At 37.2% G+C, this 12260-nt stretch overlaps 1 protein-coding gene across 3 annotated transcripts in view; it reads right to left on the reverse strand.

Moving 5' to 3' along the window:
- LOC147148597 (transcription factor SOX-6-like) overlaps window positions 1–10113 on the reverse strand; it is a 119041-nt gene extending 108928 nt beyond the window's left edge. For all 3 annotated transcript variants that reach the window (XM_086028926.1, XM_086028927.1, XM_086028925.1), the window contains exon 1: window positions 9809–10113. The gene's annotated coding sequence lies outside the window, so the exon portion shown is untranslated. The remainder of the gene's footprint in view (window positions 1–9808) is intronic.
- Window positions 10114–12260: the final 2147 nt, after the last annotated feature.

The raw sequence follows: 12260 nt of genomic DNA on the forward strand, positions 1-12260 counted from the left end.
ACTTCAAATTCATGAGTGCATTTTTCTATATAAAAGAATGCTAACAAACGGAATGCTAACATAAAGCAAGACAAAGTGAGTAGAAAAAGCGCTAGGCCTGAGGCAGGGCAAGGCTAAATTCCTCAAAGTTTGTTTTCCTCAGCAAATGCATACAATGCTAACATGTTAACAGCATGTATACTAACTTGAAGTAAGATAGCAACACAAGTCTTCTTCAATTGCATAGCTGAAATGCTAACAGTTGGTATGCCAACAAATATACCGGTACCAACTACATTGTGAAGTTAACAGTCCGCCTTTCCCACCAGCAAACAGTCTCTTTTTTTTTGAGCCAAGGAGTCTAAAAGGAGTCTTTAAAGTACAGTATGTTGTATATCAAAGCCTGTATTGTATATATATATTTTTTTTACATTGAACTCCACCCAGCTGGTTCTGCATCCGGATAAGACCAACCAAGCAACCTGGGGGATGTTTGCCAATGACACCCATTTTTATCATATCAATGCACTTGCATGAATGCGCTGCTCGTGCTGTTACTTCGAGTCGAATTCAGTTTCAGTTATTTTGAGTTAACCTTTGAATGTCTTTATAATAATCGTGAATATTTTCATTATGTTTGTTTAAATCAAAGGTTGTAGCAGAAATTTGTCTTTGAGGAACCATTTGAATCTTTTTTCACTTGGGAAAAAACTAATTACATTGGGGTTTTTTCAAACAAAAGATAAATGATTTATATTAAACATTCTGCTTTCAATATAACCAAAGGAAAGCCTATGATTTAATTTGAAAAGTGCACACACAAACAAAGAATTTAGGGATTTAAATTTAACTGGTTTTCACCCGAATATTTTCCTGAGGTAAAATTGATGTTAGTAGTTAGTGTGCTAACATATAGAAAGCTTGGGTAGAGACAACCCTAAGGAAAAAGTGATGTTGCCTTGTGATGGCCAGGTTTTGGGTCCTGAGCACATGTGTGTGTCAAATCTGTATTGAGCAGGGCCTCAGCCATCTTTCTCTATTCTTCATGTAGCAACGCTGCAATTTGGGTGTGCCTGAGATAAGTATATACTGTAAAGGGCCGCTAATGTGCACTTACAGTAGGGTTGGAGCACTCACAACTAAATGTAAAATTTGTGTTTGGACAACACGTGTACCATCCCATGGCGAATCATTCGAAAGAGGTTTCAAAACAAAGAGAAGTGCTTAAATTATGCTGTATGTCAGCATTTTAGCATTTCTTCAGCTCTCTTCATAAAGAGTATCAGACTTCAAATGTAAAATCCTGATTGAGTTTATTTGGGCGATGTTGATGCAGTCCAATAAGTCACAACCTCACTCTCTTTGTTTTGTGTCATGTGTGGCTCCATTTAACATAGCGAGCTAGTAAGCTGACGGGCTAGCGAGTTAGTGGGCTATCGAGATAGCATGCTAGCAAGTGGAACGGCGGCCGGGTCATCTGAAATACAGCGCTCAGTACTTACAAAGTAGGAGAGGCACGACTAATGCTCGAAAGCACAAGAGTGTACTTGGAGTTGGTTTTAGCCACACCAAAGAAATCCGGGTAACTGAAAGGGTGAAGAGTTTTGACACTATAGCATGTTTACATTTGATTAATTCTTATTTGAAATAGTAGTTGACTACAGGAGAAGATCCTTTTCGATATTCATCAGCACTTTCTCTCCCCAGGTTGCCATATGTTAGCATTTTAACCGTTAACATTTTGTCAATTTTCTTTCGAAATAGTACCTGCCAACAGGACAAGATTTTAATTGCTTCTCTGCTTTGCCTTTGAATGCTGCTAACTGTTGTGTTTGTAAATGCTTGTTAGGTGTTGTGCCTTTGCTTGTGTGAAGCACAATGAGTTGCCTTGTGTATGAAATGTGCTATATAAATAAAACTGCCTTTCCTTGCCTTATCAAGCTTCCTGAGCATTTTCTCTAAAGCAGGTTGTTAGTTTACAAGTTGTTATAGCATGTTATAATTTTACCAATTTTCATTAGAAATAGTGGACTCCACAGCAAAATGCAAAATCCTCACACTGCTATCTTACTTTATTTTAGCATTTTACCAATTCTCATTGGAAATAGTAGCTGAGTATAGCATGGACCTTGTCTATGTGTTTTATTTTAATGATGTACCTGATAAGTATTAATTTATATGTGGTTCATTATTATTATTATTATTATTATTATTATTATTATTATTATTATAACTATTATTATCTTCAGTATCATTTTGCCATAGATGATGAATAGAGGTATAAATTAACAAAAAATGGAGAAGGGGTGGGATTTAATAAGTTGAGACTTCTTCCCACTCCCTTTTGAACATGGAAGACTTTTGTTAGGTGTGTGCTTTGGCAAGTTTTGATTGTTGTTGTTATTTCTATTTTTCATATTTTATTTTCATTGTTATTGTAATTATTGTTTATGTTTCATGTTCAAATAAATCATTCGTTCATTCATTCATTCATAGGTTGAGCTGCAAAATCCTTATCGATGTGCCTTAAGTGCTTTCTCTGCCCATGTTACTATGTTGCTATTAGTTGGGTTGCATACCAACCAGAGCTGGGCATTTTACAAAAAATTGAGCGTCCATCATCAGTCAGCAGCGATGGTACCCTTCCGTTGTCCGTCATTCGTCATTTTTTCCCGGAGGGAAAATAGTACTCATCTATAGTCCGGTCCACCTCTACGTTCAAATGGCCATCCTTCGGCGAGTCCAACTAAACTTTCACTTGCACACCCCCTCCCAACCCCTTCTTCTTCTGTCAGTGTGTGTAAACTATCAAAAAAAATAATTATGTAAACCCATTTACCCATTTCTAATAATAGGTGCACCAATCCGTATTAACAGAATCCAGTATAATCGAATACTGAACCACGCTTAACAGTATTTATTAATATAGTAATCAGTAGTGGATATGGAAGTGTATTGCCTGTAGTTTCTATTATATATAATACTATTTATTGTTATAGAATTAGCAGAAAATTGGAAAGTATTGTAATATCTTGTTGATGAAATGGAGATAAAAGGGGCAGGAATATAAAAGTATACATATGCTTCTTCCTACTCCTTTTCGAACATTTAATGTATGTCTGTCTTTTTTTATGCACTTAAATGACACTCTTTTTTTATTTTTTATTTTTATTTTATTTATTTTTTTTTTTTTCTTACATGTTCGAAATAAAGCGAAGGAAAAATAAATCAATAAATAAATAAACGACCGCTGTGCGCACTGTGTGCGGGAGCCCTCCCATCAGCACACTGATTTGATGACTTTACCCGCCGCGGGCCACCAATCAGAAAGAAGCGCTGGCACAGGGCAGCTCTGTATATAAGCAGCTGTTGTCATCAGCGTTCCCAATCAGACAAGTTGCTTGAAGAGGCACAAAGAGCTTACATTCCCAGCATTGTCAAGCAGAGCGCAGTCAGACAAGTGGAGCGGTCATTGAAGACAAACTACAACGGGCGATGAGGAACACCGCCCGCCCAACCCATCCAACAAGGTTTTAAGAGAAATAGTGACTCACTTTTGGAAGCCTCTTGCCAGCCTGGTCCCTCATTTAAATCTGTCCCCCAAGCAACAATAACTCACTATTTTCCTCCACGCGCTCGCCGTGGCCATCAAAGCCTCTCCGCGAAAAATCGACAAATGACAGATTAATGAAAGATGGTTACTGTCGATGCTTAATCCATCTATTTTAAAATGTGTCCCGTCATTCGTCGACCGTCAGCAAAATTGGTGTCCGTCAGTGACCCGACCAGTCCGTCACATAGACGGACCAGCTCTTAATGTTAGCATTCAACCAATTTCTGTCAACTTTAGCACATTAGCATCTGTCTACCATATGTTCCCCAATCAACACTTTAGGTCTACGTTTGTTGTTAGCATACTAGCTGTTAGCTTTGTCAAAACAGTTTTATGGGGCAAATCTGTCACAAATGCTGTTGTTTTTTTGGCGTAACCCTGTTTACAAACTAATTGTCAAAACATGCTCTCCTTGGCAGAGGTAATAAAAAAATTTCAAACAGCAGCCGCACTTAAAGCGTCAAAATGTTTGCACATGTGATTAACGCATACCGTCCTCCATGTGATCCATGTCTCGGCTCATGCACATAAGACACGGAAAGCCTGATGCAGTGTTACACGTAGCCCGACACACACGCACAGCCCAGATATTTTACTTTTCTGTCAATCACTGAACTAATATGCAGTTGTATGTACGCTGTTGATCTGACAGCTGCATACACCAGCGCGCTTTGAGTCAAAATAAAGTCCTGTCATGTGTTGCATTAATTTAGCCATTTACAAAAAAATGGCTAATGAAACTGTCTTTGCTCATGTTTTATTTCTGTTTTATTCATTTTTCTCATAGAGTAATTGGGAAATCCATGTTTTGTCAACAATAAAAAAGATTTAAAAAAATAAACAATGGACACATTTATTTTATGTTGTTTTATTGTTTAATTAATTAAAATTGAATCAATTACAAATCATGATACAAAAATGTTAACAGTATTATTCCATTTATATAAAAATAAATTACTTGTGCAATTGGCTGGCAACCAGTTTGGGGTGTCCCCCGCCTACTGCCCTACTACCCTTGTGGGGATAAGCGTTATGAATAATGAATGGATGGATAAACTACTTTGCATTTTACATACACATATTTACTTTTTTTTAAAAATCAGTTTTGATTTAAAAGTTGCGAGTGCATCGACTCGAACCAAATCGAATCATTCCACTTAAATATATCGAGATACGTATCTAATTGTCTTTTCATCGAGATATATACAGTATCTTTGAAGGAAATGCCACATTTACAGTATTGACACGTTCCTTCACATGTATGTAAAATGAAAAGAAACTCAATGCCTGATACCCTCTCAACTGAGATGTACAATATTGAATTGAACCGTACTGCCCCTGAATCGAACCGAATCGCTCCACTTCAACATCAGACTTTCCTCGAAACATATCTCACCCCATGTATCAAGATATGTATCGAATCATCTTCTATTAGCGAGATGCACACCCTTAGTGGATATAACTACATGAAATATAAATAATACAAATAAAATATGAGAATGAATCTTTATTTAATGAGCACAACAACAGCCATTATGCCCTAAGAACGTTAAAACATTGCCTGTTAAGTTCATAACGATATTCCGAAGGCCACAGTTTGACACATAACATATTATTTTTATTTGTATTATTCCCTACAAGCTTCCCTAAATTGACCAAAGGATGAGTAGTTTTACTTCATTTTAGTTGTGTCCAATTACACAGTATTTAACTTCTTTTTACACTTGTATGATAGTTAAAAATGTTAAAGTGTCACGTAACACAATGAAGTCATTCAGTGTCACGGACGTTTATCTTCGTCAACTGGACCGTTTGTTGCCACCAAGTATATTTTTCAACAGGTAGGTGTAGACGTGTATAACTGAGCATATGAAACAGAATTGGTGTCACAGACGGTAATGGAAAGCATGTGTTGTAATGGTGAGGGAAAAAACATGCCGGTTCATGGAGTGAATGGCAAACGCCATGTAAAAAAGCCATTGATGTTCAAATTGAGCAATGCAGTCAGCATCGCTCACATCGTGTTTCTCAACTGAGACATAAATGATTATTTTGTGATGAAAAGCCTTTTCTCAGTCTTGTTTCTTGTTTTATTGTTCAAGGTGTCACAAAAGCAACACATACAGGCATGAAAGTCACTGTTCTGCTTGACATGTTTCTTTCGCAAAAACTAACTATCCCTCCATTTCGGTCAGAAACCGGTGTTTTGGGTGAAACCAACCCTTGTTCTACTGTTGAATATTAAAGAATGGAAAAGGCGGGAAACAAACTTTTTTTGCGGTGAAAGATAAGAGTCTACTCTGGCAATATGGGCAACATGGGGAACGTTGAAAATGGCTGGCAGCAGGGAAAAACTGTCCCCCAAAAATATATAAAATCAGCCATGGCATTTTGGCCAACCATATGCACGTTCACGCGCCCACCTATGCATACTTCCAACCCCCTCTCTAACTGAGAGGTCATTGTTTGTCAGGGTTTCATTAAATAAAATACAATCCTGTTTGCTCGCTATGGTGTATGGTGTATGTGAAAATAACAGATATAATTGATAGTGACTGCAAGAATTAAATGTTCTAAAGACTGATTCTTATAAAACATGTATTCAGACATGACTCCTGACCACCCCTGGCTACCATGTAGCTTGCCACTGTTGTTGATTGGTTGGTTCACTTTGCTGTTCTACATTATAAATGAATTCATGGGCTGCTTTCTCTAAATTGTGGGCCGGTCTCTTGGGGTAAAATGGAGGAAAGTAATCATTAAACAGCAAAATGACGCCGGCCCACCGGGCATCTGCCCTGTATGCCAGGTGGCCAGTCCAGCCCTGGCTAACAGTGAATTACGTGATATACTAATATACCAAATATATTAGAACACCAAAATATTAGGAACAGCCAGATGACATATTACTACTTCCTAATGCACTGCGTATGATTTGCAGTGAATGCGAACTTTGTCCAGCTTCAACGCTGATTTCTCTTGTGCACGACTAATTGTGAGGAAGAGGAGGAGGACGAGGAGGGGGCGGGGAGTTGCGGGGCTTTGCAGAACAGCTATGCAGGCTGGGACAATGTGCTGAATTGGCAGCCTATATATAAGTCTGCCATTTGGACGCACTAATGCCACTTTACCTTATGAGGGAACGTCGGGCCGCAGCACCTGCTGCGCACAGAATGGCATAGGAGATCAACTTCGGACCCTTCACGACCCCCCTACCCCCCATATAAGATCCCCCACTCAGATTGTTTTACACACAGTACAGAAAGTATGTGTGTGATGGGCTATATTAAATTGTCTCCTGCAAACAATCCCCACAGAAGAATTGCAATGCACATTCGATGTGTCAAATCACTTTTTTTTTCTTTTTTTTTTTTTTTTAATGCGCGCGTGCAGAAAGCAAACGCTCGTGAGCGTTATCTGCGAGGTGTAGCGAGGGGACCACCCCGAGGAGAGCGCTATCAGCCGCATGCAGACCCCCCTGATCCACCGTGTCCTCCCGTACCCTCTGCCAGCCAGGCCACTTGCTCACTTCACAATATCAACGCATGACAATCGGCCTTGTCTCATCCTCATGCTTCTACTCAATGTTGTTATGATCTATTTTTACACATAACTCATGCGCTCATAACCCCCCCACCCCAAAGGGGGAGAAAGTTAATAGGATAGGACCACCAGCCACTTTATGCCAGTGTTCTTTCCCTATTAGATTACCAAGAAGCCCCCCCATCTTCTCAAGTGGGTCAGCCTGAGCATGTTAACAAGAAATTACGTATCCACATGGATAGCGTATGTGCATAGAAGATGTAAAACATGCCATTAAAACCCTGACGTGCATTCAATGAGAACATTTTGTACAGAGCAAACACTATTGAAATAAATTGTACTCGAGATACAGACTTAACATGTCCCTGGCTTGATAGTTCCAATTTTTAAGTTAAATTCAGCATTCATGCAACATTAAGGAGGCTACTTGTGGTCTTGACATCAAATGCAATGTTTTCACAGTGTTATTCAGTCCATTGAGGGTAATTGGTAAAATATTTTCATCAAATTCCATGTGTTGGCTGCATTCATGTATCTACCGGTGGTCTTTATGAACATGTTTTACATTTTTGCAGCATTATTGGATCCACTGATCATCTCTATTATCATTTTTACTTGAAATGTCATATTTTTGTAGCATTAACAAGTCTACCTGTGGTCATTATTAACATTTTTATGTCAAATTTTACATTTTTGAGTTATCAAGGATCTACTGGTGGTCATTTTGATCAGTTTTAAGTACATTTTAATTTTTTTTTATAGCACTGATGAGTCTACTGGTGGTCATTATTAACATTTTTATGACAATTTCCACAATTTTGCAGAATGAATAAGTCTACTTAGGGTTACTATTGACTTTTTTACTTGAAATTCAACATTTTTGCAATAGGAAAGAGTTTATGCGACTGGTAAAATTACATGAATGAGACTACAGTGGGTCTTTTATTGACATTTAGGATTGTTGCTAAAGCCACAGGTTTATCTATTATTAAAATTTGCTATTCTAAATACAACATTTTGCCTAAGTAATAATTTTACATCAAAGTCAAGATTTTTGCAGCATTAATTCCACCACTAGGAGTCATAATAACAGGACCACATCAAATTACTTTTTAAAATTTACTTTTGCTACATTAACAAGCCCCCATATGGTCATTGTTTACAGTTTTGCCTCAAATCTACCAGTGGTCTTTATTTACATTTGAAATGAAATGTAGCCTTTTTTTTTTTTTTCAAGGCAACAACAGATCTACATATGGTCTTTATAAACATTTGTACTTCAAATTAAACATTTTTTTCAACATTTATGCATCTACTGATAGCCGGTATTAAGCTTGGGACTTATATTTCAGCACAAATGCAATACTATTGAAATTAGTTGCGAGTTTTTATTCACATTATCATTTCATAAACCTCATTTTTTCTGAATAAATTGGTCCACTGGTTGTCATTACAAACATTTAGACTTCAAATTCAATACTCCTGCAGCATAAATGAGCCTATGTCGCACCCCGTGGTCAGTTATAACCATTAGTACACGTCGTTTTACCTCATTCAAGATTGTTTCAAGATTATTAGGTAATGACTGTTATGTTTACCTTGAAATTAAACATTTTTTTCAGCACAAGAGACAACAGAGTCATTCTACATACTTTTGGCCAACATTTCAGTGAAAATGAAAGATTTTTCTTATTTCTCAAGAATATTAAAAGGTCATTGCTGCATTTGTTGTATATAGCGATATACTGACTGTCATTATTCATGCTTTCATTTTAAATTACGCATTTTTCTGTAACATGAGTGCCACCAAATAGTCATTGTAACCATGTTTTGCCTACTTTTGAAAGACTTTTGCAAGATTATTGTGTCAATAGAGACATATTCATTGTTATTCTTAAACAAAAAGGAACTTTTTATTGGCACTATTGACATGCGGGTCATGATTCATGTTAAACATGTTTTTTTTTTTTTTGAAACAGCAGCAGCATGACTGACAAAACAGTCAGTGTAAACTTTTTTTCTTTTTTTACAGAAAAAAAATTAAGTGTGAGAAACTGGTGGGTAGAATAAATATATTACTGGAAAATGAATGTGAGTGACATGCTGACTTTCGTATTTTTATATTTTTTCTGGAACACGAGTGACAACATTTTCAGTTTGTTTGCTTAAAATTATTTTATAGTATTGATTGAACGTAGCGACATACTGAATGTCATTATTATCACTGATTTTTTTATATGCTTCAGTGGATCAACAGTATGTGACATAACTGTTTTCATATTTTGCAAGACCAATTAGCCTGTGGTGACATCAAACAGTTATCATTTATTTTTAACATGCACACCTTTCTCATTAAAATGTAAGATGCTTGCTGCATTACAGTCCACGAAGACCCACTGGTGGTTATTAAAAATGATTACACTCAGTCGAAACTTTTTTTTTCCACCATTAGTGTCTTTATACTGACTGTGCAAACTTTAGTGCACTGCTTAAAGTTGCGTGGATTCTTGTGTCATGATTATGGTCAATATCATTTTTCACAATTCGTTTGACGTCATCTGCATGGTGTAAACTGACAAGGGTCTTGAACTAAATGACAAAGCATGATTAGGTCCACTTTGTTTCTCTCGTCTTTACACATGTAAACTTTGAGTGACATGACTTGTTTCTTACCTGAACGCTTTGCGATGAGACTGTCGTGTTACAACTTTGAAATCACAAGAAGCCGAAGACGTCCAATCCTGCGCGTAAAGCCACCATTGCGCACTTTGGATGCGGTGGAGGGAGGGGGTGGAAGTGAAGAGGGGTGCGGGCGGCGGGGGAGAAGACCTCCTCACACACCCGGAGAGCAAGAGTGAGTGAGTGCGCGCGGGGAAGTTGGGGAAAGTGGGAAGTTGGGTCCCGGTTCTGTTGTGCAGTTGTTTTGGGGCGGGGAAAAAAGAAAAGAAAAAGTTAGTCCTTCCTACCCCGTCCGGCGAGATGTGGACGTGAAGTGAGAGTGTGTGACCCAGTGACTGATAGCGAGACATCGAGAGGAGAGTTAACCCCTCCTCCCTTCCTCCTTCTCTCTCTCTCTCTCTCTCTCTCTCTCTCTCTCTCTCTCTCTCTCTCTCTCTCTCTCTCTTTCTCTCTCTCTCTCTCGCTCTCTCTTTCTCTCTCTCTCTCTCTTTTTCTCTCTCTCTCTTTCTCTTTCTCTTTCTCTTTCTCTTTCTCTTTCTCTTTCTCTTTCTCTCTCTCTCTCTCTCTCTCTCTCTCTCTCTCTCTCTCTCTCTCTCTCTCTCTCTCTCTCTCTCTCTCTCTCTCTCTCTCTCTCTCTCTCTCTCTCTCTCTCTTCCCCCCCCCCCCCCGACCCCCTTGGGGGACCCATTAAAGAACTTTGGGAATAAAAAGTTATCTTCCATTCGTCCGCCGCTGTTCTTTGCCCACATTTTCTAAAAAAAATAAATTAAAAATTAATGTAAATAATATACCCGCGACCCTTGTGAGGATAAGCGGTACAGATAATGGATGGATGGATGGATGTAAATAATATAGATAATGGATGGATGGAATATTATTACAGAGTCTCACTCGTAGTTTATCACTTTTAAATACCTGTGCAGGCAAGTCAGAGGTTTAAGTAAGGGTCACGTTTTGACAGCTGGTATGGTTTGACATTCATATTCGATTTTTTAAAAGTACAAATTTGAATGATACTCCAAAAATCGTGGATTTTGAGCGAAATTTGGTTGCAAAATGTGTTAACACTTCGTCCCTCAGTCTCCAAAAGTATTTATTATCAAGTAAAATATGAATAATGATGTCAGTATGTCACTTCACGAAAGTAATTTCAACAACATTTCACATTTTAGGCAACATATTAATCAACGCCAGTATGTCACCTATAGACTCTTTATTTCCAGGAAAAAAATGTAAAACATTATTATTTTTATTGTTATTTTAACCTGGAAGAGGTGGTTCATACGTCTTCAGGCTGTTAACACCATTATATAACTAAACAGATTGTCAAATACAATAATGTTTTTAAGTGTGGCATAATGTTAAAGTAACGTTTTAGCTCCATGAGAGGCCTGTTGATAACAATAAAAAAAAAAAAAGTAAAATGGCAAAAAAATGAAACCGTCACAATGAAATATCATGGACTGTATTAATATATTGGATTATCATATCCTGTAATATATTTTACCATGTGAATGAAGTAATAAGACTGAGGATATCTTATATCTGTGTTACCGAGGTAGTCTTCTTTTATTCAAGATGACTTTGAAAATGTACTAGGGTCCTGGGTTAAAGTAATAATGATTAAACACAGTATAAACGTTTCTTTGTTACACTTGAATCAAATTGTAATGTAACGTAAGTAGAAATAAAGACAAAAAGATAATCATGAAACAAATGACGAGGAAGATCATCACCATCAGTTAAAAATAAGAACAAACTTGAATTTGAAAATATTTTACCAATATTTTACCATCTGTGCGTCTCTTTTACGTTATTACACTTACTCTAGCGACATCTATCGGTATTTCACGTGCATGACATCCATGCAGCATGTGTTGTAAACGGGTAGCTATGGAACATACTGAAGTTTAATAATAATCATTATTATAATCACCGTCATAGCATAAAACTGTGTGAAAATATTCAATCTTTTAACTTAAAATGTTAGATTTACTTCTTGTTTAACAGCATGAGCCATAAATTAGTCACGAGAAACTCTGTTGACTTTTTAGTTTAAAAAAACGACGTGTGCAACATTTTGGTGTTCATTATAATTGTTGTACTGACAATTAAACATACTGAAATAACTCCAACTTGTACCGAGTGGCATACTGACTGTCAATTATTTTTTGGGACCAGTAATATAAAGTATACGTTCGTATATAGTACTTCCGTTTTTGCTGGAAATAGATTTTAACAACATTAGTTGTATGAGGTGACAAATTGTTGCAATTTAAGTGACACAGTGAGTTTTTGCTTAAAATCTAGGATTTTGACATAATTAGTTGTACACAGTAACACATTGTCATTATAAACACCTATTTTTCCATCATTAGTTTTATACAGGCACAATACTTGAAATCATCTTTGTCGAACGCTGTTCCTGGTTGTAGTTACACAATGT

Source organism: Filicampus tigris, chromosome 4, assembly GCF_054856515.1.
Source record: "Filicampus tigris isolate MCC_2025a chromosome 4, RoL_Ftig_1.0, whole genome shotgun sequence".
Taxonomy (NCBI): Eukaryota; Metazoa; Chordata; class Actinopteri; order Syngnathiformes; family Syngnathidae; genus Filicampus; species Filicampus tigris.